Source organism: Salmo trutta, unplaced genomic scaffold (assembly GCF_901001165.1).
Source record: "Salmo trutta unplaced genomic scaffold, fSalTru1.1, whole genome shotgun sequence".
In the NCBI taxonomy this organism is placed as follows: domain Eukaryota; kingdom Metazoa; phylum Chordata; class Actinopteri; order Salmoniformes; family Salmonidae; genus Salmo; species Salmo trutta.
The window spans coordinates 3,196,772-3,216,414 of record NW_021822911.1 but is presented as its reverse complement, the minus strand read 5'-3'; the positions used below and the strand labels follow the sequence as shown (position 1 = coordinate 3,216,414).

The 19,643-nt window shown below is 41.0% G+C and overlaps 1 protein-coding gene and 1 pseudogene across 1 annotated transcript in view; both read left to right on the top strand.

Moving 5' to 3' along the window:
* Positions 1–19,643, top strand: part of LOC115186769 (tripartite motif-containing protein 16-like) — a 452,306-nt gene that overhangs the window by 225,009 nt on the left and 207,654 nt on the right. The gene's annotated exons all lie outside the window — the stretch shown is intronic.
* The window catches only part of LOC115186402 (zinc finger protein 239-like), a 103,180-nt pseudogene that overhangs the window by 81,472 nt on the left and 2,065 nt on the right, over positions 1–19,643 (top strand).

Here is a 19,643-nt window from a genome sequence, read left to right as displayed (position 1 = left end):
TCGGTTTAAAGATTAACTTCTTGTTAATCAAACCACGGTCTAGAAAAAGAAACGCACACCTATAAAGGCGAGGCTGGCTAGCAGAGCAGAACACTAGAAAATAAAGGAAAGCCGCACACTCTAAGAGCTCAGATGCAAAAATTTTAATAACCAACGTTTCGACAGCTAAGCTGTCTTCATCAGGGTATCATCACAAACACTGGGAGATGAGTCATTTATATAGTGTCAAGAGACACACAGGTGTTTGTAATCATGGCCAAGTATGGCCTAATATCATTGGTTAACTGAAATATTTAAAAATGGTATACAAGAAACATACAAAAAGACAAACAAATGGATAACATGATCATAGCATTTGTAGTCTAAAAAGTATCTAACAAACAATGGCAAAATCACAATAATCACAAGAATGGCTTCAGATCAAAGTCTATGTTGAGACCGAAGGGAGCAAGTGTCTTTAAATTAAAGAGCCAGGCAGCCTCTTGTTTTAACAATAAATTATCAAGGTCACCCCCTCTCCTTGGGAGGGTGACATGTTCGATGCCAATATAACGCAGAGACGAAATCGAATGGCCTGCCTCCAAAAAGTGGGCCGCAACTGGGTAAGTCAGGTTTTTGCACCTAATGGTGCTACGGTGCTCTGAGATACGTACTTTTATTCACGCTTTGTTTTACCCACATAATTTTTACCACAGGGACAAGTTATAAGGTAAATAACTGCCTTAGTGGAACACGTAATAACACCTTTAATTGGGATAGATTTCCCTGTTTGGGGGTGTTTGAAGGATCTACATTTGTAAGTGCCATTGCATTGAGCACAGCCATTACACTTGTAATTTCCATCCAGTATGGGCGCAAATAGGCGTTGTTCAGGAATATCTTGGGGTGGTAAATCAGAGTACCAATTGGTCTCTGAGATTTCTGCCCCGCGAGAATACGACCAGGGGAAGATCAGAAAACACATTACCAAGACTATCATCATATTTCAGAATTTGCCAATGTTTGTGAACGATTCCTTTAATTTGTTCAGAGCACTTTGAATAGCGGGTAGTAAGAACGCATGAATGCGTCTTTTTGCGAGACTGACCTTGAAAAAGGTCATGTCTCGTTTTGTTTTGAATTTTCTCAATGGCAATATTAATCTGATCATTGTTGTACCCCCTCTCCTTGAACTTATCCTGAGTCTCAGCCATATTTCTGTCGAAATCTGATTGTTTAATGCAAATTCTTTTGATTCGACAGAATTGGCTGTAGGGCAAACTATTTTTCAAGGGAAGTGGGTGACAACTATCAGCCCTCAACAAACTGTTACGATCAGTAGGTTTCCTGTAAAGATCAGTGTATAAAACATTATCTTCACACAAGATCAGAAGATCAAGAAAACTGATTTGACGTGTATCAGATTGCATAGTAAATCTCAAATGTTCAGAACAGGAGTTAAGAAAAGCATAAAACGACTGGAGCAGTTCTGCATCACACCCCTCCATAGAACAAAAATATCGTCAATATACCGTTTCCAAATAATGATGTTAGGCAAGAAAACTTTTGAGAGGGTTAAAAATGGATTGGAAAAAAGGACACCAGCAGTATGATCTCTATCATTGAATCTCTTGATCCTCTGCCTGAGAACACCTTGTTAGTTACTTTTGATGTTGAGTCGTTATACACAAATATTCCGCATGAGGGCGGTATTGAAGCCATGGAACATTTTCTTCTGCAACGTGACCCAAATGAGCTACCTTCCAGTGCCTGCATTTGTAACGTTGGCTGAAATAGTACTCACACACAACTACTTCATGTTTCTAATGATTTCTTATTCAGACGAAGGGTACTGCTATGGGATCTCCCATGGCGTCCTAACTATGCTAATTTGTATGTGGGTTACATGGAGAAACAATCCATTTTTAACCCTCTCAAAAATGTTTTCTTGCTAACATCATTATTTGGAAACGGTATATATGACGATATTTTTGTTCTATGGAGGGGTGATGCAGAACTGCTCCAGTCGTTTTATGCTTTTCTTACTCCTGTTCTGAACATTTGAGATTTACTATGCAATCTCGATACACGTCAAATCAGTTTTCTTGATCTTCTGATCTTGTGTGAAGATAATGTTTTATACACTGATCTTTACAGGAAACCTACTGATCGTAACAGTTTGTTGAGGGCTGATAGTTGTCACCCACTTCCCTTGAAAAATAGTTTGCCCTACAGCCAATTCTGTCGAATCAAAAGAATTTGCATTAAACAATCAGATTTCGACAGAAATATGGCTGAGACTCAGGGATAAGTTCAAGGAGAGGGGGTACAACAATGATCAGATTAATATTGCCATTGAGAAAATTCAAACAAACGAGACATGACCTTTTTCAAGGTCAGTCTCGCAAAAAGACGCATTCATGCGTTCTTACTACCCGCTATTCAAAGTGCTCTGAACAATTAAAGGAATCGTTCACAAACATTGGCACATTCTAAAATATGATGATAGTCTTGGTAATGTGTTTTCTTGATCTTCCCCTGGTCGTATTCTCGCGGGGGCAGAAATCTCAGAGACCAATTGGTACACTCTGATTTACCACCCCAAGATATTCCTGAACAACGCCTATTTGTGCCCATACTGGATGGAAATTACAAGTGTAATGGCTGTGCTCAATGCAATGGCACTTACAAATGTAGCTCCTTCAAAACCCCCAAACAGGGAAATCTATCCCAATTAAAGGTTGTTATTACGTGTTCCACTAAGGCAGTTATTTACCTTATAACTTGTCCCTGTGGTAAAAATTATGTGGGTAAAACAAAGCGTGAATTAAAAGTACGTATCTCAGAGCACCGTAGCACCATTAGGTGCAAAAACCTGACTTACCCAGTTGCGGCCACTTTTTGGAGGCAGGCCATTCGATTTCGTCTCTGCGTTATATTGGCATCGAACATGTCACCCTCCCGAGGAGAGGGGGTGGACCTTGATAATTTATTGTTAAAACGAGAGGCTGCCTGGATCTTTAATTTAAAGACACTTGCTCCCTTCGGTCCTCAACATAGACTTTGATCTGAAGCCATTCTTGTGATTATTGTGATTTTGCCATTGTAATTGTTTGTTAGATACTTTTTAGACTACAAATGCTATGATCATGTTATACATTTGTTGTCTTTTTGTATGTTTCTTGTATACCATTTTTTAAATATTTCAGTTAACCAATGATATTAGGCCATACTGGGCCATGATACAAACACCTGTGTGTCTCTTGACACTATATAAATGACTCATCTCCCAGTGTTTGTGATGATACCCTGATGAAGACAGCTGTAGCTGTCGAAACGTTGGTAATCAAACCACGGTGTCAGATTTCAAAAAGGCTTTACCGTGCAAAGCATACCATGACGATTATCTGAGAACAGCGCCCAGCAGACAAATCATTACAACGTTACCAGCCAAGTAGAGTTACACAAGTCAGAAATAGCGATAAAATGAATCACTTACTTTTGATGATCTTCATAATCGTTGCACTCGCAAGACTCCCATTTACTCAATAAATGTTCGTTGTGTTCGGTAAAGTCTCTCTTTATATCCAAAAACCTCAGTTTTTATCATGCGTTTTGTTCAGTAATCCACAGGCTCAAAGGCAATCACAACAGCCAGACGAAAAAATCAGAAAAGTATCAGTAAAAGTTCGTAGAAACATGTCAAACGATGTTGATAATCAATCCTCAGGTTGTTTTTAGCCTAAATAATAGATAACATTTCAACCGGACAATAACGTCTTCAGTATAAAAGGTAAACAAGAAAGGCGCGCTCTCGATCTCGCGCATGAAAAATCTCATGGACACTGAATGGTCCACTCATTCAGAGTGGTCTTACACTCTCATTTTTCAGAATACAAGCCTGAAACCATTTCTAAAGACTGTTGACATCTAGTGGAAGCCATAGGAAGTGCAATTTGAGACCTAAGTCAATGGAATCTGTATAGGCAGTCAATGGAAACACTACAACAACAACAAAATCCCACTTCCTGGATGGATTTTACTCAGGTTTTCGCCTGTCATATCAGTTCTGTTATACTCACAGACATTATTTAACAGTTTTGGAAACTGTAGAGTGTTTTCTATCCAAATCTAAACTACTTTGGCACGCTTTTCATCCAGAGGTGAAAATAGTGCCCCCTACCCTAGTGAGGTTAACACCCCCGGCTGTCCTACAATCCAAACTAGGATGCCCTCAATCTCACACAAATTATCAAGGAACCCACCAGGTACAACCCTAAATCTGTAAACATGGGCACCCTCATAGATATTATCCTGACCAACTTGCCCTCCAAATACCTCTGCTGTTTTCAATCAGGATCTCAGCGATTACTGTCTCATTACCTGCATCCGTTATGGGTTTGCGGTCAAACGACCACCCCTCATCACTGTCAAACGCTCCCTAAAACACTTCTGCAAGCAGGCCTTTCTAATCGAACCTGGCCCGGGTATCCTGGAAGGATAATGACCTCATCCCGTCAGTAGGGATGCCTGGTTGTTCTTTAATTGTAATTTCCTCACCACCTCAGATAAGCATGCCCCTTTCAAAAAAATGTAGAACTAAGAACAGATATAGCCCTTGGTTCACTCCAGACCTGACTGCCCTCCGACCAGCACAAAAACATAGAATAGTTTCCGCGATATGCAACTTTCAGAGAGTCAGGAACCAATACACACAGTCAGTTAGGAAAGCAAAGGCTAGCTTTTTCAAAACAGAAATTTGCATCCTGTAGCTCTAACTCCAAAAAGTTTTGGGACACTGTAAAGTCCATGGAGAATAAGAGCACCTCTTCCCAGCTGCCCACTGCACTGAGGCTAGGAAACACTGTCACCACCAATAACTCCACGATAATCGAGAATTTCAAGAAGCAATTCTCTACGGCTGGCCATGCTTTCCTCCTGGCTACCCCAACCCCGGCCAACAGCTCCCCGCAGCTACTTCCCCAAGCCTCCCCATCTTCTCCTTCACCCAAATCCAGATAGCTGATGTTCTGAAAGAGTTGCAAAACCTGGACCCGTACAAATCAGCTGGGCTAGACAATCTGGACCCTCTCTTTCTAAAATTATCCGCCGCCATTGTGGCAACCCCATTACTAGTCTGTTCAACCTCTCTTTAGTATCGTCCAAGATTCCTAAAGATTGGAACGCTTCCGCGGTCATCCCCCTCTTCAAAGGGGCTGACACTCTAGACCCAAACTATTACAGACCTATATCCATCCTGCCCTGCCGTTCTAAAGTCTTCGGAAGTCAAGTTAACAAACAGATCACTGACCATTTTGAATCCCACCGTACCTTCTCTGCTGTGCAATCCACTTTCCGAGGTGGTCACAGGTGCACCTCAGCCACGCTCAAGGTACTAAACGATATCATAACCGCCATCGATAAAAGACAGTACTGTGCTGCTGTCTTCATCAACCTGGCCAAGGCTTTCGACTTTGTCAATCACCGTATTCTTATTGGCAGACTCAATAGCCTTGGTTTCTCAAATGACTGACTCGCCTGGTTCACCAACTACTTCTCAGAGTTCAGTGTGTCAAATCGAAGGGCCTGTTGTCCGGACCTCTGGCAGTCTCTATGGAGGTACCACAGGGTTCAATTCTCGGACCGACTCTTTTCTCTATATATACCAACGATGTTGCTCTTGCTGCGTGTGATTCCTTGATCCACCTCTACGCAGATGACACCATTCTGTATACATCTGGCCCTTTGGACACTGTTAACAATCCTCCAAACGAGCTTCAATGCCATACAACACTCCACCCGTGGCCTCCAACTGCTCTTAACTTCTTTGGGCTATGTGGGACGTTAGCGTGCCACCCGTGGCGCACCCTATCAACGCAGGTGCATTTCAAGAGCGGCAAATTTGAAACCAAATAAATGTCAAAATTCAAGTTTTTCAAACATACAACTATCTGGCACCCTTTGAAAGATAAACATCTCCTTAATCTAACCACGTTTTCCGATTTCAAAAAGGTTTTACGGCGAAAGCATAAAGTTAGGTTATGTTAGGAGAGTACATTGACAATAGCTGTGTGTATTGTATTGTCAATTCAAAGAGAGGCGTCACCAAAACCATAAAATCAGCTAAAATTATGCACTAACCTTTGACAATCTCCATCAGATGACACTCCTAGGACATTATGTTAGACAATGCATGCATTTTTAGTTCTATCAAGTTCATATTTATATCTAAAAACAGTGTTTTACTATGGCGTTGATGTTCTGGAAATCGTTTTCCCTCCAATACCGGCAGTCAAGTCATCACAACAAAATAATTAATTAATATTAGAAAACATTGGTAAAATATTATATTGTCATTCAAAGAATTATAGATTTACATCTCTTGAACGCAATGGACTTGCCAGATTTAAAATTAACCTTACTGGGAAATCACACTTTGCAATAATCTGAGCACTGCGCCCAGAAAAATTCACATTGCGATACAGACTAACCGCCATGTTGGAGAGATCTAAAATCGAAAATACTATGTAAATATCCATTACCTTTGATTCTCTTCATCAGATGTCACTTCCAAAGAATCCCAGGTCCATAACGAATGTAGTTTTGTTCAAAAAAGCTCATCATTTATGTCCAAAAACCTCCGTGTTGTTAGCACATGATCTAAGCCAGCCGGACTTCACTTCACGAACGAACGGAAAAAATGTATTTACGTTCGTTCAAACATGTCAAACGTTGTATCGCATAAATCATTAGGGCCTTTTTTATCCAGAACATGAATAAAATTCAAGGCGGACCATTGGGTTCTCTTTTAAAACGTTTCGGAATGAGAGTACCCACCATCAACTCGTGCGCAAGGTGTCTAATGGGCCATCACCGTTCCAAGGCTCTTCTTCAGTCAGATCTCAGAGTAGAAGACTCAAAACACTTTGTAAAGGCTGGGGACATCTTGTGGAAGCAATAGGAAGTGCCAAAATATTCCTCAGCCCCTTTGTTTTTCAATGGTATAGGCTTAAAGTCAATTCAACACATCAGGTATCCACTTCCTGTCAGAATCTGTCTCAGGGTTTTGCCTGCCAAATGAGTTCTGTTATACACAGACACCATTCAAACAGTTTTAGAACTTTAGGGTGTTTTCTATCCATATATAATAAGTATATACATATTGTAGTTACTGGGTAGGATTAGTAACCAGATTAAATCGGGTACATTTTTTTATCCAGCTGTGAAAATACTGCCCCCTATACCCTAACAGGTTAAACGCTAGTAAAACTAAATGTATGCTCTTCAACCGATCACTACCCGCCCGTCCAGCATCGCTTCTCTGGACGTTTCTGACTTAGAATATGTGGACAACAAAAAATACCTAGGTGTCTGGCTAGACTGCAAACTCTCCTTCCAGACTAATATTAAGCATCTCCAATCCAAAATTAAATCTAGAATCGGCTTCCTATTTCGCAAACAAAGCCTCTTTCACTCACGCTGCCAAACATACTCTCGTAAAACTGACTATCCTACCGATCCTTGACTTCGGCGATGTCATTTTCAAAATAGCCTCCAACACTCGACTCAGCAAACTGGATGCAGTCTATCACAGTTCCCATCCGTTTTGTCACCAAAGCCCCATATACCACCCACCACTGTGACCTGTATGCTCTCATCGGCTGGCCCTCGCTACATATTCGTCGCCAAACCCACTGGCTCCAGGTCATCTATAAGTCTTTGCTAGGCCGCCTTCACTCACTGGTCACCATAGCAACACCCACCCATAGCACGCGCTCCAGGAGGTATATCTCACTGGTCATCCCCAAAGCCAATACCTACTTTGGCTGCATTTCCTTCCAGTTCTCTGCTGCCAATCACTGGAACGAATTGCAAAAATCAAGTTTGAGACTTATCTCCCTCACTAACTTTAAGCATCAGCTATCTGAGCAGCTTACCGATCGCTGCAGCTGTACACAGCCCATCTGTAAACTTAACTTTATTGACAACACCCAAATGGATACTGTCATTAACACGGTTCTTCAATAATTACACATAATTCATAATAATGTAGCAAACATTATATTAAGCAGGACATTCAAATGAGCCTTACAATTATAATCCAAAGTAGTGTGAAATGCACTCATAACCAACCTGGAAATGGAGGTTACTCCCCTGAGTATCCCCATTCACATTCAGAATACATTGTGAAAAACTAAAATCTTGCTCACCATTTTTGCTCCAGGCAGATATAGTACATCCATAACTTTCGGTTTCCTCATTAGCAGGGAGGAGTTTCTGCAATCAAATTGCCCTCGTGCCGCAATTTTAGCAAACACAGAAAGGGGCCTATATTGGAGACCAAAAGTCGTCTGGCACACTGCTTAGGATTTCAACAACATGAATATCTTATTTATAGCCTACAATCATCGATGTTACTACTAATGTGAAAAGAAGTCATTTTAAGACAATTGTCAAATAATTTTAACATTCATTACAGACGTCAATTGTTGTACAAGATCATGGCTACGCTGTTGGCATCACCTTTTACAGTGGATTACCGCTGTTGTGGGCCTTTAATCATCTGTCTGACTTTGTTGTTCACACAGGAGAGATACTTACCTATCGTGGATCCTCTGGGGAGCCTCAACAACCTCGTGATGCTGAAGAGGCAGAGGAGAGTCTCTCCAGATCAGAACACCTCAATAAACACCTGCAGAGATCCACAGTGAAGAGAACTCACTGCTGCTCTGACTGTGGGAAGAGATTCACCTCCCCAGCAGGCATTAAAATTCATCAGAGAACGCACACAGGAGAGAAACCTTATATCTGTGGTCAATGTGGGAAGAGTTTTAGTCAATCTAGCTATCTGACAATGCACCAGAGAACGCACACAGGAGAGAAACCTTATAGCTGTGGTCAATGTGGGAGGAGTTTTACTCAGTCAGGCAGCCTGATATCACACCAGAGAACACACACAGGAGATAAATCTTATAGCTGTGATCAATGTGGGAAGAGTTTTACTACATCTAGCTCTCTGACTCAACACCAGAGAATACACACAGGAGAGAAACCTTATAGCTGTGGTCACTGTGGGAAGAGTTTTGCTGCATCTGGCTCTCTGACTCTACACCAAAGAATACACACAGGAGAGAAACCTTATAGCTGTGGTCAATGTGGGAAGAGTTTTACTATGTCAAGCAACCTGATATCACACCAGAGAATACACACAGGAGAGAAACCTTATAGCTGTGATCAATGTGGGAACAGTTTTACTCAGCTAAGCAACCTGATATCAGACCAGAGAACACACACAGGAGAGAAACCTTATAGCTGTGTTCAATGTGGGATGAGTTTTGGTCGATCTGACCATCTGGTATCACACCAGAGAACACACACAGGAGAGAAACCTTATAGCCTTATAGCTGTGAACATTCTCCGATAAGACATCTGATCAAACACCAGAAAATACATGAAGGGGTTGTTACATGATATCAATGATATGTCACAATGTAGAATGTTTTAACATTGTAGTAGGAATATTTTAATAGTGTCACAATGTAGAACCCTAAACGTTTGCCCCCAATTCTATTGATTTCAGCATGAAATGGATATCAGCCTCATGGAAAAATACAAGCTCTGAATTGAAAGAGTACTATTTATGAGATTTAACAAAAAAGAGTTGTGTTACACACGTTGGTGACGCACTTGAATCAAAATGTATCTAGCTGTTTTCTATAAATTGTCCTCTAACCAGTGATGTACACATTATTCCCAGATTCCGTGTGGTTTTTTGAGCTGTTAGTTTTAACAGGACGTGCAACCTCATCTCCCTCCTCTCGCACAAATGATTTTAGCATGATATCGAAGAGTTATGACATAAGTGTTGCGTTCCTTTGTTTAGCGACCCCTAAATTTAAATGCATCACTCCGAAATGTAGCTGACTGACTTCCGTAGGTTGTCCTCTAACCAGTGAGGTAAAATATATCTCCATTTCCATGTGTTTTTTGTTTTGTTGTGTTAGTTTGAAGAGCAGATTCAACCTGGTTTCCCCCCAAATCGATATAAGATTTGTGTTTTGTGTTTAGCCAGTGCGTTGCCATGGATCTTTATTTATTTTGACTGCATGTTTTTCTGTATTGGAGATGAATTTTGTTTGTGCTCGTTCCAAGGGGACGAGAGTTCTAGAAGCTAGTGAGTTTTAGGATTCTATAGAAAGAAAAAGGAGAAAAATAATACTATTGTATATTATTATTATTTAGAAATACGTGTTTTTTTCTTGTTTTTAATTGTTGATAGCCAGTGATTATATTGTAGAAGGTGAAGCATTGTAGTTGATTAAAATGTGAAATGGAAGTTGTTTTCTGTTGGTGGTGAGCAAACTTGTCCAACAAAAATATAGGATATGTTTGTCTTAAGGGGGAAGGTGTTAGAGGCTTTGGTTTTTCCATTTATGTTTTGAGGTTGGACTTTAGCACGTCTAGCTCGTTAGCGCGTCTAGCCCGTTAGCACGTCTAGCTCGTTAGCACGTCTAGCTCGTTAGCACGTAGGACGCACTGATTGGTGTCACCTCGTTAGTCAGTATGTGTTACACCTGTGCTGGCTTGTCCATCTCGTTAGTGGGAAGGTGTTTCACCTGAGCTGGTCCAGGTTCTATTTAAGAGTGTCTGGCCCAGTGCTCCAGTTGTCTTGATACATGTGGAGAGTCAACACCTTTAGTTGCTCCACCTTTTTGGTGTGCTTCCTGTCTTTAAGTTTGGTGTGGGTTTTTCTTTTGTTTGCCTCTTCTTGGGCAGATTTAGTGGGTCTCATGGTGGGTGTCTTTTAGGTCCCAGTTGTTGTTACTAGTCAACTTTCAGTGGACACCCCCATAGTGTCTTTCAGAGCCCCTCCTAAAAAACAAGTTATATTTTGGGTTGGATATTGCATCATATTGTTGATATTTTAATCAATGGCATTTCCTTACAATGCTCATTAGTCTTTCAGTTGTTCTTATTGTTTTTTATCCTCATATTTGTGTACTAAATATTTCTGATTATTTTCATAGTTTTTCCTGTGAAGCCATTGTGTTGCATCCATGTCTGACATGTGCTGTATAAATAAAGCTTGTTTTGATTTCAACAAATTAACCCAATGACTGGCCAATCAACAGACTCTTGGTCCACCTTAGTATGAAAAACTGTATCAATCCTACTTTTCCAGCATGCTGAAGGCGTGGTGGAGTGGTAAACACCACCCCCGGCTCTACCAGGGGCTTGAGGTGGTCTCCCACAGCTCTGCTTATGTCATGTTCTGTGGCCTTGCTGTTCCATTTATTGACTGTCCCTGCAACACAGAAACACATTTAGTCATATTATATATAACACTCAAAGTAATGGATATGGAGCATCTATGGCCTCAGTTACACCTGGCACCTAAATGTGACTTCTGTCATCTGATCACTCCAAGCTGCATTAGGTTCAGATCTACCAGGATGGGCCTTTGACATCGTCTGGATGCAGCCAGGCCACCAAATATGCATCAGCAATGTAAAGAGATGGGGTGAATGAGTGGGGAAAGGTACATTTGACACAAATGACCTTCATAATATCAAAGAACAAATGTGTGTGTCTGAGGGGAAATTAACTTTCATACAGCCAGAAGGGGTGAGAAATTACACCAATATCAGTGGACAATTTGCACTAATGTAAATAAACATAGATGGAACATATTCCCTTTAGCTGACGTGATGAACCGCTAAGGGGACATAATATTTACCATCTAAACCATGTGAGACCTCTCACCTCTCTGGCTGTAGAAGTGTTCTTCCTAACCAGTCCCTCAACAGCTCTCTGACTGAGCTCCACCCTCACTGGGTCTTCAGAGGAGAGGAAGGCTGAGGAGGGATGGAAGGATGAATGGATCAGTCAGTCAATAAAGTGTAGAGCTGCTGTCTATACTGTCTGACAAAATCACTTTTTTAGTAGTTCATTAAAGTAAATAAGGCTTTATGACTGCTGAATACCAACTATCAATAACTTAGATAATGTATTTTCAGGTAGAGATACATCCTTGGGACGTCCCTAGCCCATTGAAGTTGACATTTAAAATGGTTAAGGTAGGGGTTAAGGTTAGGGTTTAGGGTAGAGATGTCCCAAGGATTCCAGATAGCATTGACCATCATACATTCTTCTGTCTCATTTACATAGCAAGTTTAAAATAAACAGACAAGACAAGTAGGCATTATGTATTATGGTCATTGTAGTTAATTAGGACACGGTTGATTGGCTATCAGACAAGGTTCATTACAATGCTAGCTGGTAGGACTGCTTTGCTGGATTATACTATAGCTGAGATCAAGGAGGTCAGATCCCAATACCCATGTAAACATAGCTTACTGACAGATCAATGAGGTCAGATCCCAATACCCATGTAGACATAGCTTACTGACAGATCAATGAGGTTAGATCCCAATACCCATGTAGACATAGCTTACTGACAGATCAATGAGGTCAGATCCCAATACCCATGTAGACATAGCTTACTGACAGATCAATGAGGTCAGATCCCAATACCCATGTAGACATAGTTTACTGACAGATCAATGAGGTTAGATCCCAATACCCATGTAGACATAGCTTACTGACAGATCAATGAGGTCAGATCCCAATACCCATGTAAACATAGCTTACTGACAGATCAATGAGGTCAGATCCCAATACCCATGTAGACATAGCTTACTGACAGATCAATGAGGTCAGATCCCAAAACCCATGTAAACATAGCTTACTGACAGATCAATGAGGTCGGATCCCAATACCCATGTAAACATAGCTTACTGACAGCTCAATGAGGTCAGATCCCAATACCCATGTAGACATATATTACTGACAGATCAATGAGGTCAGATCCCAATACCCATGTAAACATAGCTTACTGACAGATCAATGAGGTCAGATCCCAATACCCATGTAAACATAGCATACTGACAGATCAATGAGGTTGGATCCCAATACCCATGTAGACATAGCTTACTGACAGATCAATGAGGTCAGATCCCAATACCCATGTAGATATAGCTTACTGACAGATCAATGAGGTCAGATCCCAATACCCATGTATTGCGAACAGGTTGATTATAGCGGTAGTTGTTTCGATAGTGAAGTACTTTACAGTTATTTTGACTGTGGTGGTTATTGGAGTCGTGGTTTCCTGGAAGAAACCGTTGTTGTGCATCATCTTTCAATGCTCCAATACCTGATAATGACCAAACCTGTAGAGGCTATTTGGGAATTAAACTTTTATTAACCTGAAAGCGTTGCTTCATAGTATTACCATCTGTTGTGTTGGTAGAATGTGGAAAGACCCACCTCATTGGTTAATATTCACTGTAGAAACATCTGTTGGGTTGGTAGAATGTGGAAAGACCCACCTCATTGGTTAATATTCACTGTAGTAGACATCTGTTGTGTTGGTAGAATGTGGAAAGACCCACCTCATTGGTTAATATTCACTGTAGTAGAACATCTGTTGGTTGGTAGAATGTGGAAAGACCCACCTCATTGGTTAATATTCACTGTAGTAGAAACATCTGTTGTTTGATATGTGTAAAGACCCACCTCATTGGTTAATATTCACTGTAGTAGACATCTGTTGGGTTGGTAGAATGTGGAAAGACCCACCTCATTGGTTAATATTCACTGTAGTAGAAACATCTGTTGTGTTGGTAGAATGTGGAAAGACCCACCTCATTGGTTAATATTCACTGTAGTAGAAACATCTGTTGGTTGGTAGAATGTGTAAAGACCCACCTCATTGGTTAATATTCACTGTAGTAACATCTGTTGTGTTGGTAGAATGTGGAAAGACCCACCTCATTGGTTAATATTCACTGTAGTAGAAACATCTGTTGTGTTGGTAGAATGTGAAAGACCCACCTCATTGGTTAATATTCACTGTAGTAGAAACATCTGTTGGGTTGGTAGAATGTGGAAAGACCCACCTCATTGGTTAATATTCACTGTAGTAGAAACATCTGTTGGTTGGTAGAATGTGGAAAGACCCACCTCATTGGTTAATATTCACTGTAGTAGAAACATCTGTTGGTTGGTAGAATGTGGAAAGACCCACCTCATTGGTTTATTCACTGTAGTAGAAACATCTGTTGGGTTGGTAGAATGTGGAAAGACCCACCTCATTGGTTAATATTCACTGTAGTAGACATCTGTTGGGTTGTAGAATGTGGAAAGACCCACCTCATTGGTTAATATTCACTGTAGTAGAACATCTGTTGGGTTGGTAGAATGTGGAAAGACCCCCTCATTGGTTAATATTCACTGTAGTAGAAACATCTGTTGGGTTGGTAGAATGTGGAAAGACCCACCTCATTGGTTAATATTCACTGTAGAAACATCTGTTGGGTTGGAGAATGTGGAAAGACCCACCTCATTGGTTAATATTCACTGTAGTAGAAACATCTGTTGGGTTGGTAGAATGTGGAAAGACCCCCTCATTGGTTAATATTCACTGTAGTAGAAACATCTGTTGGGTTGGTAGAATGTGGAAAGACCCACCTCATTGGTTAATATTCACTGTAGTAGAAACATCTGTTGGTTGGTAGAATGTGGAAAGACCCACCTCATTGGTTAATATTCACTGTAGTAGAAACATCTGTTGTGTTGGTAGAATGTGGAAAGACCCACCTCATTGGTTAATATTCACTGTAGTAGACATCTGTTGGTTGGTAGAATGTGTAAAGACCCACCTCATTGGTTAATATTCACTGTAGTAGAAACATCTGTTGGGTTGGTAGAATGTGGAAAGACCCACCTCATTGGTTAATATTCACTGTAGTAGAAACATCTGTTGTGTTGGTAGAATGTGTAAAGACCCACCTCATTGGTTAATATTCACTGTAGTATTACCATCTGTTGGGTTGGTAGAATGTGTAAAGACCCACCTCATTGGTTAATATTCACTGTAGTAGAAACATCTGTTGTGTTGGTAGAATGTGGAAAGACCCACCTCATTGGTTAATATTCACTGTAGTAGAAACATCTGTTGGGTTGGTAGAATGTGGAAAGACCCACCTCATTGGTTAATATTCACTGTAGTATACATCTGTTGGGTTGGTAGAATGTGGAAGGAAAGACCCACTCATTGGTTAATATTCACTGTAGTAGAACATCTGTTGTGTTGGTAGAATGTGTAAAGACCCACCTCATTGGTTTAATATTCACTGTAGATTTACCATCCTGTTGGGTGGTAGAATGTGTAAAGACCCACCTCATGGGTTAATAATTCACTGTAGTAAGAAACATCTGTTGTGTGGGTAGAATGTGGAAAGACCCCACCTCAATTGGTTAATATTCACTGTAGTAGAAACATCTGTGGGGTTGGTAGAATGTGTAAAGACCCACCTCATGGTTAATATTCCACTGTAGTAATTACATCTGTTGGGTTGGTAGAATGTGGAAAGACCCAACACTCATTGGTTACTATTCCCATGTAGTAGAAACATCTGTTGTGTTGGTAGAATGTGGCAAGACCCACCTCATTGGTTAATATTCACTGTAGTAGAACATCTGTTGGGTTGGTAGAATGTGTAAAGACCACCTCATTGGTTAATAGTCACTGTAGAATTAACATCTGTTGTGTTGGTAGAATGTGTAAAGACCCCACCTCATTGGTTAATATTACTGTAAGTATTACCATCTGTTGGGTTGGTAGAATGTGGAAGTAGGTTTATTATGACTTATTACAAATCTGCAGTTGTCTGACGATTATATTATTATTAATGAAATAAAATGTGAAAAAGGCCACTGTTTGTCTGGAAATAAAAGCACATTTATCTGCGTTTCCCTCCAGTCAACAGACGGAGAAATGTGCGTCTTTTCAGTAGGAGTGCTTTCAGCGTGTGACGTATATCTAGTGGACGGAACAACTTCTTCAACAAACATCTGGTTCAGACACGCTCGTAAGCTTCCTAGCCGAATCATTCAAGCTGTTCAGACTGCTTCGGTGTATATTTGTCACTGTATTTTAAACATAATTCTGTCTATAACTATTTTCTCCATTTAATGTCATATTTCTGTTTAGTCAGGTAACGGTAGCTGGCTTGATAAATTAGCCTATCACTAGGCTAGTCGCTAACTAGCTAGGTTAGCTGGCCAACATTCCCGACCATGAGTTCACTAAGTTACTCTCCTGTTAAAGAAGAGGAGGTCTGCTGGACGGAGAAAGACACTCTAGTGAAAGAGGAGGAGGAAGAGAGTCTGTGGCTGAACGTGGTCGTGAAAGAGGAAGAGGAGGATGTCACAGTACAAAAAGAAGTTGAGGGTGAGGCTGTTACATTGAAAGAAGAAAATAAAGATGATGCTTTTTTTGGAGTGAAGGAAGGAGAGAGAACTGTCATATTGAAGGAGGAAGAAGAAGAGGAGGAGACAGAAGATCTGAACACCAGTAAGTCCTGTCTTGAAAATAGTTGTTGAACTGATGCGTGGTTTTAAAACAGCATTCTACTGAAGTTCTGAGCTTAAATGCCGTTTTTTAATGTAGGAATTGATAAAGCTACACTGTAAGATGTGAATACCATCAACAAGCTGGCCAACAACAAAACTTTAACAATGGATTTGCAGCAAAATCACAACTTAGATGTCTCACAGAATGGACTAGCCCTCATTCAATACTGCAATTCCATTGTATTAAACTGGAGGGCAATTCCTAGGCCAATATTAACTGCGGTCAAGTGAGCAGACAGTCGCAAAACGCGGTCAGTCCATCTGCTCTTCAGTTTCTTCCTGAAATCGCATGCGCAAATTGACTTTACGGAATCACGTATTTTTTCTGGTAGGGAAACTGAGTTGGATGGACTCTCATGCACAGATAGTCGAGACATGGCTACAAATCATTCCAAGAAAACCGTTTGACGCACACTTTTAATTTTGGCGTTGTCAAAAAGGACTTTGATATCGTTGCTAGAGTGAGGCTGCAGTAGTCTAACATGGTGCTGTTTAGCAAATGTTGAATTGTTAAAGCAAGTTGTTTACAGTCATGACATACTTTTGTATAGATAGTGTATGTGGACACCCCTTCAAATTAGTGGATTCGGCTATTTCAGCCACACCTGTTGCCGACAGGTGTATAAAATCGAGCACACAGCCATGTAATCTCCATAGACAAACATTGGCAGTTGAATAGCCTTACTGAAGCGCTCAGGGACTTTCAATGTGGCACCGTCATAGGATGCCACCATTCCAATAAGTCAGTTTGTTGAATTTCTGCCTTGCTAGAGCTTCCCCAATCAACTGTAAGTGCTGTTATTGTGAAGTGGTAACATCTAGGAGCAACAACCGCTCAGTGGTGGGCCACACAAGCTCATAGAACGGGACCGCCATGTGCTGAAGCGCGTAACGAGTACAAATCGTCTGTCCTCGGTTTCAACACTCGCTACCAAGTTCCAAACTGCCTCTGGAAGCAATGTCATCACAATAACTTTTTGTCAGGATCTAAATGAAATGGGTTACCATTGCAGCCACATACAAGCCTAAGATCACCATGCGCAATGCCAAGCGTCAGCTGGAGTGGTGTAAACGCTACAGCATACAATGACATTCTAGACGATTCTGTGCTTCCAACTTTGTGGCAACAATTTGGGGAAGACCCTTTCCTGTTTCAGCATGACAATGCCCCTGTGCTCAAAGCGAGGTCCATAAAGAAATGGTTTGTCGAGATCGGTGTAGAAGAACTTGACTGGCCTGCACAGAGCCCCGACCTCAACCCATCGGACACCTTTGGGATGGATTGGTACGCCAACTGCGAGCCAGGCCTAATCGCCCAACATCAGTGCCCGACCTCACTAATGCTCTTGTGGCTGAATGGAAGCACAGCAATGTTCCAACATTTAGTGGAAAGCCTTCCCAGAAGTGTGGAGGCTGTTATACCAGCAAAGGGAGGACCAACTCCATTTTAATGACCATGATTTTGGAATAAGTTGTTCGACAAGCAGGTGTCCACATATTTATGGTCATGTAGTGTATCTACTGTAGTCCAAAGTTGCTCTATAGCTCTGTCACCGAAATAAATGTATTTCCTGTTGCCAAGTCATTTCCGGTTTCTATGCCTTTAGTTTTCCCTGTGGACCAATTTATGGGTGAATCCTGAAAGCTATAGATGGATTGTTCCAGAACGTTGTGTTTTTAGGGATTCATATTGATTCTTGTAGAAACGTTCAATTTTCTTCCACATTGTTCTAGTGTTCTTCCACATTGTTCTAGTGTTCTTCCACATTGTTCTAGTGTTCTTCCACATTGTTCTAGTGTTCTTCCACATTGTTCTAGTGTTCTTAAGTATGAAGCTGTTAATGTTCTATATTTTATCCTTTGAAAACAGATACGTACAATTATTGTGTGGATGAGCGAGTGCATCTTCAATCTGTACCCATTGTTCCTCTTTAGTGCATTTAACTATACAGTACCAGTCAAAAGTTTGGACACAGCTACTCATTGAAGGGTTTTTCTTTATTTTTACTATTTTCTAAATTGTAGAATAACAGTGAAGACATCAAAACTATGAAATAACACATATGGAATCATGTAGTAACCAAAAAAGTGTTAAACAAATCAAAATATATTTTAGGTTCTTCAAAGTAGCCATCCTTTGCCTTGATGACAGCTTTGCACACTCTTGGCATTCTCTCAACCAGCTTCAGCTGGAATGATTTTCCAACAGTCTTGAAGAAGTTCCCACATATGCTGAGCACTTGTTAGCTGCTTTTCCTTCACTCTGTGGTCCAACTCATCACAAACCACCTCAATTGGGTTGAGGTCGGGTGGTTGTGGAGGCCAGGTCAACTGATGCAGCACTCCATCACTCTCCATGGTCAAATAGCCGTTACACAGCCTGGAGGTGTGTTTTGGGTCATTGTCCTGTTGAAAAACAAATGATAGTCCCACTAAGCACAAACCAGGTGATATGGCGTGTCGCTGCAGAATGTTGTGGTAGCCATGCTGGTTAAGTGTGCCTCGAAATCTAAATAAATCACAGACAGTGTCACCAGCAAAGCACCCCCACACCATCACATCTCCTCCATGTTTCACGGTGGGAACCGCACACGCGGAGATCATCCGTTCACATACTCTGCGTCTCACAAAGACACGGCGGTTAGAATCAAAGATCTCAAAACAGTTGAACGGATCCCCCCCCCCCCCCCGCTCTCAGAATGTTGACTTTGTTCTGATAATTCCACATCTTAAGGGTATTTAGTGTTTTTCTGCTTAACGCCGGTTCAGTGGCATTGGGCATCTTTGACTATTGTTATCTACATTGCTCCAGATCCTCCGGTGATACAGCCACGCCAAGCTCCTCCAATATCAGCTTGATAAAGGAACTGGAAAGGTCTCTTTTTTTTACCTCATTTTCCGGTAGGGACAATATTCTCATGTTTTGTCTCAATCTGTTTTCTAGCTGATCCAGCTCATCTTCTAAAGTTTGCACCTTTGTTTCCAGATGGGGTATTGTGATGTGATTATGGGGTATTGTGATGTCATTATGGGGTATTGTGATGCCAATTTTGTTGTCTTGTTTGTCCACGCACCCGCCCTGCACATCTGACAGATTCCACTTTCCTTTCTAACAAATCCACCCTTTTAACAACAGATTGCTACAGTTTGTTTCTTTTGGTGTTGTAGCATTGAGAGTATTTGAG